This window comes from Hemiscyllium ocellatum, chromosome 42 (assembly GCF_020745735.1).
Source record: "Hemiscyllium ocellatum isolate sHemOce1 chromosome 42, sHemOce1.pat.X.cur, whole genome shotgun sequence".
NCBI classification, from domain to species: Eukaryota; Metazoa; Chordata; class Chondrichthyes; order Orectolobiformes; family Hemiscylliidae; genus Hemiscyllium; species Hemiscyllium ocellatum.
Genome location: NC_083442.1, coordinates 33,388,261 through 33,397,436, shown reverse-complemented (window position 1 = coordinate 33,397,436; position 9,176 = coordinate 33,388,261). Strand labels below are relative to the sequence as shown.

Here is a 9,176-nt window from a genome sequence, read left to right as displayed (position 1 = left end):
TGGTCTTTCCCCACCGCGCCTTGGCAGCAGCTGCCCCAAGCTTCAGCGCATCCCTCAACACGTAGTCCTGGACCTTGGAATGTGCCAGTCTGCAACACTCAGTCGGGGTCAACTCCTTCAGCTGGAAGATCATCAGGTTTTGGACCGCCCAGAGAGCGTCCTTCACCGAGTTGATGATCCTCCAGGCACAGTTGATGTTCGTCTTGGTGTGCGTCCTGGGGAACAGGCCGGACAGCACACAGTCCCGCGTCACGGCGCTGCTCGGGATGAACCTCAACAAACACCACTGCATTCCTCTCCAGACTTCCTCTGCATAGGCACATTCTAGAAGGAGGTGTGTGACAGTCTCGTCCCCCCGCAGCCGCTTCGAGGGCAGCGTGTGGTGCGGCTGAGAGTCCGGGCATGCATAAAGGATCTCACAGGCAGAACCCTTCTCACCACCAGCCAAGCCATGTCTTGGTGCGATTGAGCTGGGCCTCCTGATCTAGAGCTAAGGTAATCGCCGACTAAACCACATGACTCCAGTTTGTATTCTACACTCGATTAGTTTTGGAAAGCCAATGTTTAAAAAAAAAAGTTTTTCCAAAATAAAATTCAAAATAATTGATACCACTTGGTGACAGATTGTCAACATATCTTCCCATCTAAGATCATCTAAAGGTACCCGTGCAACATTTTCTAAAAGCGATGAATTGACACTGGTCCAGCATGTACAGGGTTAAGCCGACGTACCGAGGTTGGTTTGAAATTCACACTTTACAGCCGAGAGAGGAAGGAAATTGGGGCAGAGAGTCCGAGATACAGCCCGATGTGCGACATAGAGAGGATAGCTAGGAACAGTAAAGAGTAAACTGAAAAGGGAACTTGTTTGTTTTTTGGAGGGATACCGAATAAAATATTTGTGTTTAAGGATTTATATAATGTAACCGATCAGGAAGAAGAAAAATTCCCAGGAATTTGGGACAAATTCGCACTAGCTGCTGCCTCATCAGTTTCAGCCCTTGGACTTTAATATTGATATTTGAACAAGGCTTCGACTCTCAAACCGGACCATTTCCCCCAATAATATACCAATTTCGCCAATTACCTGAGGAAAAGAAATTCAGAGTAACGAAGGAGTTTCCTAATCAACTCTCGGGAATCCATTTCCGGTAACTTCACACTCTGTTCACATTTTTCTGAAAGCGGTGAGCCAGTCAACAATAAGTTCTGGGAATAGGCAGGGCTGAGGAGCTCTGTGTAGGTTTGTAGCATTTTATTTTCCCTGGCGCAGTCCTCGGCTTTGGTTCAAAATTCTGATGTGGTTCTTAACAACTTGAAGCCAATATTTCTGCTTATGAAAATAAGTAATAATTATCGGTAGTAGACAAAAAGTCTCTCATTGAACTTACTGGAAACTCTTTGAAAGCATACACTTGGTGTCGGAATTATCGAAGTGACAAGTGTCTGCTTATGGCAATACTTATAGTAAGAGTTCTTTCATATTTTGTTTCAATTGAATTTTGATAAAGTAATAAATGAGAGAGGGCGTCCATTATAGACAGATTGAGACTAGTGTAGCAATACAAAGCTATGTTGTAATTTCAACATGCCATCTGAAATGCAATCGTTAGTGTGTATGAAATTTGCACTCTTGAATTAAGAGATTAAAAATGGGAAATGCTACAGGATTATTCAAGGTGTTTGTGTCTGGAATAGGTATATCATAGCTGCTGCCTGTCAAATGTGATATTTAATTCTTCCCTGATCAGATGCATGTGAAAATAAAAGTAGTGTTCTCTTGGTATTTTTGGCAACATTTATCCATCAGCTAACATCACTGTAGATAGGTCAATTGGGCATTCTTGTTGATGCTAATGGAAGTTAACTGTGTAAAATGGCTGCTGTTTTTGCTAATCTATAGATGATGACACTTCAGAAATATTCCAATGTGTCCTAAGTACTTCTTGATGGTACAGATGTGGAAAGCATTGTATAAATTTACATTTGTTACAGTTTTGTTCTGCAGGAGGCAGTGACATAGTGATAATGTTACTGGGCTTGTCAAGTAGAACCAAAATGTATGGTGCTGGAAAAGCACAGCAGGTCAGGCAGCATCTAAGGAGCAGGAAAATCGATGAAGGGCTTATGCCCGAAACATCAATTCTTCTGCTCCTTGGATGCTGCCTGACCTGCTGTGCTTTTCCAGCACTACACCTTCGACTCTGAGCTCTAGCATCTGCAGTCCTCGTTTTCTCCCAATACACTTCCAAGTCAGAATGGTGAGTGGCTTGGAATGGAATGTGCAGGCGATGGTGTTCCCAAGCAACTGCTACACTTGTCTTTATAGATGGAAGAGGTCATGAGTTTTGAATGTGCTGTCTAAGGAGCCTTGGTGAATTTCTGAAGAACAGAAGATGTAGATAGTAGCTCCAGTATGTACTGAGCCTCGATGGTGGATGTGGTGCCAATATCGCTTAGCTGGTCACCTTAACCAGATGCTGATACATTACCGTTCAGTAATTGGATTGGTTTTAAAGCTGTGTGGGGTAACTTTCAGACTTGTGCTGAAACAAACTTTCAAATTATTTAAAACTTCATTGACGTGTTTCATTCATAAATATACTTCGTAATTTTAATGAGTTCAATCAGTGTTAATCCGAATGTTACCCAAGTGGAAACCATGGAGGAACTAGGAGCTCCACTCTCTGCTGAAGTCCAGGTCTGAGGCATTCAAGTTGGATGACCCTGGCCTATACAGGAAATCCAGGTATGACCTTCAACAAGGCTATCAGGGACGCCAAGAGGCAATACCAAACTTAGCTTGATGTCCAGACCAACCGCATGGAGACCCGTTGTTTGTAGCAAGGGCTTACATGACATAACAGGCTGCAAAACAAAGTTGAACAGAATCACAGGTAACCGTACTTCCCTTCTGATGAGCTCAATGCATTTTGTAAATGCTATGAACAGAAAGGCAGTGAAAGGATTTCACCCATTCCATGAGCCTCACATGCACCTGTATCCTTGGTCATCACCACAGATGTTAGATTGGTTATCTAAGACTGACTCCCTGGAAAGCGACCACCCTGGATGGAGTCCACAGCCATGCACTTCGATCCTGTGTGAACCAGCTTGCAGGAGTATTTTCAGAGATCTTCAACCTCTTCTTACTTCAATCTGAAGTCCCCACCTGCTTCAAGAAGACCACCATCATCCAAGTGCCAAAGAAAAAATCATACAGCATGCCTCAATGACTACTGTTAGGAGACTCTGACCTCCACAACTATGAAGTGCTTCGAGAGGTTGGATATGGCTAACATCATCTCCAGCCTCTCAGATTGCCTTGATCCCTTGCAATTCGTCTACTGGCACAACAGGTCAACGGCAGACACCATCTTCCTGACCTGACACTCATCCCTGGAACATCTGGACAACAACAATATCTTGGTCAGGTTCCTACTTATTGACTACAGCTCCACTTTCAACACCATAATTCCAAATTTCAGGACCTAGGTCTCTGCTCCCCTCTCTATAACTGGATTCTCAACTTTCTGACCAACACCACCTCCACAATAATTCTCAGCACTGATGCCCTGCATGGCTGTGTACTTAGCCAACTACTATACTCCTTATATGTACATGACTGTGTGACAAAGTCCACACCATCTCCATTGCTGATGACACCACTGTATTAGGTCAGATCTCAAACAACAACAATATGGAATAGAGGAAGAGATTGAGTGAGTGCGTAATGCCATAATGTAAAGATGACAATCTCTCCATCAATGTCAACAAAATGAAGGTGCTGGTCATTGACTTCAGGAAACAGAGTGGAAGGCACACCCCTGTTTGCATCAATGGTGCTGAGGTGGGGATGGTCAAGTTCTTGGGAGTGACGATCACCAGCAATCTGGCCTGGTTGACCCACATTGACACTACGGTTAAGAATGCTTGGCTTCCTTATGGGGCTAAGGAAATTTGCCATGTTCCTACAAACTCTTACAAATTTTTATTGTTGCGCCATAGAAAGCATTCTGTCTGAGTGTATCGCAGTGTGGTACGGCAACTGCTCTTCCTAAGATCAAAAGAAAATGGAGTTGTGAACACAGCCCAGTCCATCTCACAAACCAGCCTTCCATCTATTGACTTCATCTATACTTCCCATTGCATCGGGAAAGCAACCAACATAATCAAAGACCCTTCCCACCCTGGTTAAGCAGTCTTCCACCCTCTTCCATTAGACATATGATATAAAAGTCAGTATACACTAATAGACTCAAGAACAGCTTCTTCCACACTATTATCAGATTTTTGAATTGACCTTTTTTTAATGTTAATCTTGATCTCTGCAGCTTCTTGGCAGCTAACATTGTATCATGCACACACAAGACAACACCTTTTACTGTACCTTGGTACACATGATAGTAATAAAGCAATGCAACAAAGAGGTTCATTTAACTAATCACCCAACAATTTCCACTAGCCAGCGACAATCAGCCCTCCCATGGAACCTATTCTACCCATTATGCATACCTGGCAGATATCCGATCTGCAGGGCTAGAACCTGCCCTTTGGCAATATTGATGAATTCACCAAATGTGAGATATAATCCTTCAGTGGCTGCCAGGTTCCTATCATTTCTCCCTCACCTTTTCTGTGTTTATTCCCTTGACCTGACTGAATCTATATTGTTGAACATTTTTCAACCTTTTTCCTTTTCCTTCTGTTCCTCTTAAGCTCAAAGTCTCCTCCTGTACACTCTCCTGTTCCTTACATCCTTGATTTGACTAAATGAAGCTTCATTGCTGCATCTCGGACTGTCTTATTTTTATTGGAGAAAGTGAGGACTGCAGATGCTGGAGATCAGAGCTGAAAATGTGTTGCTGGAAAAGCAGGTCAGGCAGCATCCAAGGAGCATGAGAATCAACGTTTCAGGCATGAGCCCTTCTTCAGGAATCTTATTTTTATTTCCATTATCACAACATTTGCCTTAATTCTTCACCTCCCTCGATATTGGGCATGGAGCTTTATGAGCTCAAACAGTGTGAGAACACAAAAAAAAGGAGGAAGCTTTTACCTCAACACCTCCCCTGTGCTATTCCCTTACCCTTTAATTTTTTTGGTACCCAAATAATATATTAACTTCTCTTAACTGACTAAACTTCCATATCTCTCTGGGATAGAATGTTCCATAGAACCACATTTCTTGGAGCAAAGTCAGTCCTGAATGTTATAGCCCTCTGATGTTGTGCATCTGGCCCTAAACTGGGATGTCCCAGGGTTTAGAGCATTTAAAAATAATAGGGAGGGGGGGAAAAAGAGGAGGGGGTGTAGCACTACTAACCAGAGAGGGTATCACAGCTACAGAACCTTCCATTGTTGAGGACGGTCTGCCTACCGAGTCAGTATGAGTGGAAATTAGGAACCGCAAGGGAGTAGTCACCTCTTTAGGGGTTTACTACAGGCCCCCCAATAGCAGCAGGGAGATGGAAGGAAGCATAGGTCGGCAGATTTTGGAAATGTATGGACGTAGTAGGGTTGTTGTAATGGGTGACTTTAACTTTCCCAATATTGATTGGAACCTCCTTCGAGCAGAAGATTTGAATGGAGCTGTTTTTGTAAGATGTGTTCAGGAGAGTTTCCTAACTCAGTACGTTGATAGGCCGACGAGGGGAGAGGCCATTCTAGACTTGGTGCTTGGAAACCAGCCAGGGCAGGTATCCGATCTTGTGGTGGGAGAGCATTTTGGTGATAGTGACCACAACTGCCTCACATTCTACATAGCTATGCAGAAGGAGAGGATTAGGCAAAATGGGAGGATATTTAATTGGGGAAGAGGAAACTATGATGCGATTAGACATGAGTTAGGAAGCATGGATTGGGAGCAATTGTTCCATGGTAAAGGCACTATAGATATGTGGAGACTGTTTAAGGAACAGTTGTTGCGAGTGATGAATAAATACGTCCCTCTGAGACAGGCAAGAAGTGGTAAGATAAAGGAACCTTGGATGACGAGAGCGGTGGAGCTTCTCGTCAAAAGGAAGAAGGTAGCTCACATAAGATGGAGGAAGCTAGGGTCAAGCTCATCGCTAGAGGATTACAGGCAAGTGAGGAAGGAGCTTGAAAATGGTCTGAGGAGAGCCAGGAGGGGGCACAAGAAAGGCTTGGCAGAACGGATTAGGGAGAACACAAAGGCATTTTACACTTGTGAGGAATAAGAGAATGGTCAAAGAAAGAGTAGGGCCGATCAGGGATAGCATAAGGAATTTGTGTGGAGTCTGAGGAGGTAGGGGAAGCCCTAAATGTGTTTTTTGCTTCTGTCTTTACGAAAGAAACGAACTTTGTAGTGAATTAAACCTTTGAAGAGCAGGTGTGCATGCAGAAATGGATAGAGATAGAGGAAGCTGATGCGCTGAAAATTTTGTCAAACATTAAGATTGACAAGTCGCCAGGCCCGGACCAGATTTGTCCTCGGCTGCTTTGGGAAATGAGAAATGCAATTGCTTCGCCACTTGCAAAGATCTTTTCATCCGTGCTCTCTACTGGAGTCGTACCTGAGGACTGGAGAGAGGCAAATGTAATTCCTCTCTTCAAGAAAGGAAATAGGGAAATCCCCGGCAATTACAGACCAATAAGTCTTACGTCTGTCGTCTGCAAGGTGTTAGAAGGGATTCTGAGGGATAGGATTTATGACCATCTGGAAGAGCATGGCTTGATTAAATGCAGTCAACATGGCTTTGTGAGGGGCAGGTCATGCCTCACAAACCTTATCGAGTTCTTTTGAGGAAGTGACTAGAAAATTTGATGAGGGTCGAGCTGTGGATGTGGTGTATCTGGACTTCAGCAAGGCATTTGATAAGGTTCCCCATGGTAGGCTCATTCAGAAGGTCAGGAGGAATGGGATTCAGGGGAACATAGCTGTCAGAATTGGCTGGCCAACAGAAGACAGCGAGTGATAGTAGAAGGAAAATATTTTGCCTGGAAGTCTGTGGTGAATGATGTTCCACAGGGCTCTGTCCTTGGGCCTCCATTGTTTGTAATTTTTATTAATGACTTGGATGAGGGGATTGAAGGATGGGTCGGCAAGTTTGCAGATGACACAAAGGATGGAGGTGTCATTGACAGTATAGAGGGCTGTTGTAGGCTGCAGCGGGACATTGACAGGATGCAGAGATGGGCTGAGAGGTGGCAGATGGAGTTCAACCTGGATAAATGCGAGATGATGCATTTTGGAAGATCGAATTTGAAAGCTGAGTACAAGATTAAGGATAGGATTCTTGGCAGTGTGGAGGAACAGAGGGATCTTGGGGTGCAGTTCCCTTAAAATGGCCACCCAAGTGGATAGGGTTGTTAAGAATGCATATGGTGTTTTGGCTTTCATTAACAGGGGGATTGCGTTTGAGATCTTGTTGCAGCTCCATAAAACTTTGGTGCGACCGCACTTGGAATACTGCGTCCAGTTCTGGTCACCCTATTATAGGAAAGATGTGGATGCTTTGGAGAGGGTTCAGAGGAGGTTTACCAGGATGCTGTCTGGACTGGAGGGCTTATCTTACGAAGAGAGGTTGACTGAGCTCGGACTTTTTCATTGGAGAAAAGGAGGAGGAGAGGGGACCTAATTGAGGTATACAAGAAAATGAGAGGCATAGATAGAGTCGATAGCCAGGGAGTATTTCCAAGGGCAGAAATTACTAACATGAGGGGTCATAGTTTTAAGCTGGTTGGAGGAAAGTATAGAGGGGATGTCAGAGGTGGGTTCTTTAAACAGAGAGTTGTGAGAGCAGCAGTTGTGGAGGCAGGGTCATTGGGGACATTTAAGAGATGCTGGATATACATATGGTCACAGAAATTTGAGGTTGCATACATGAGGATCAGTGGTCGGCACAACATCGTGGTCTGAAGGGCCTGTTCTGTGCTGGACTGTCCTATGTTCTATGTTCTAAACTCATCAGACACAGGAAATAGCTTCTCTGCAGCCGGCCTGTTAACCCCCTTAAAACATTACATGCTCCATTCAGATCCAGACATAATTTCGATTGACCCTTCACTGCAGTAATGACAAAGAGACTGTTTCAGGTTAGCAATGAGCTGGATTTGAAACCCATGTCTTTGGTCTTGTGACCCCCCTCTGCTCTAATTACTCAGGAGATTGAACGTCAAGTATTTGATGAGCATGAAACAAAAATGGAATTGCTGGAAAAGCTCAGCAGGTCTGGCAACATCAATGGAGAGAAATCAATGTTAACATTTTGGATTGTGTGACCCTTCCTCAGAACAGTTATCTGCAGTGCTTTCAATTTTTATTTGATGAGCAAGAACTGATACTCGGACCTTCCTTCGACCGTCACTACCAGTAAATAGTTGGTTGACTAATAGTTCATTATACGACAGAAATATTGCACAAATAATTTGTCTGATAACATAACAGTAATTCACCTCCCAGCTTCACCCCTCTAATACCATGTTTAGCATTGAAGTCCAGCTTAAGAGAATCCTGTCCTCCTCTGGAGCTTATTTTTCTTGAATCCTGTACATTTTGTATATGCAAAATACTTTTGCATTCTGCAGATCTGTGTAATTTCTTTAATCTTAACAAAAAAAAGAGGAAGTGAACTATGCTGATTTTGTTGAAAACTTTTCATGCCATTTAGGAATGAATGTTTTTAGTTTAGACTTTTAAAACTTCCATTTTCTTCATCAGAAGAAACAGGAAGTTCAAACTCCATTCTTCCTGTCATCTCCACTCAGGTTCCATGTCACAGATGTGTTTCATCAATCACCTCCCTTTTCCATCTGCTAATTTCCAGATTTCTGGCTTATTTTTTTTGAGGAAAATTTGAAATATTACATGGAAAATGCTGTGTTTTTGTTAGTTTGTGTGTCTTTATTCTTCACAATTCACAGAATTTTAATCCAAAAATAAATGACATTTGGGTTTTCAATTGACAAACTAAAAGCCATTATTTCCTCAAATTGCTCGCCAGTTGCTCACTCTGTTTGAACTTCCCCTATGATTCTCAGAAGCCCTCCAACTTCTCCAAACACCATTCATGAGCATTGTACACCCTGTATCTCGGCACTATCGGCAGTGCTTAATTGGCAACACTCTCACCACTTTGTCAGACCCACCAAATCATAAGCCTCTAAGTTCAAGTCTCACTCCAGAACAAATCGAAGTGCTGCACTGTCACGAG

At 43.3% G+C, this 9,176-nt stretch overlaps 1 protein-coding gene across 1 annotated transcript in view; it reads left to right on the top strand.

Annotated features, from left to right (window-relative positions):
- The first annotated feature begins 801 nt into the window (after nt 1–801).
- The window catches only part of fes (FES proto-oncogene, tyrosine kinase), a 57,048-nt gene continuing 48,673 nt past the window's right edge, over nt 802–9,176 (top strand). The window contains exon 1 of the mRNA XM_060853591.1: nt 802–1,151. The gene's annotated coding sequence lies outside the window, so the exon portion shown is untranslated. The remainder of the gene's footprint in view (nt 1,152–9,176) is intronic.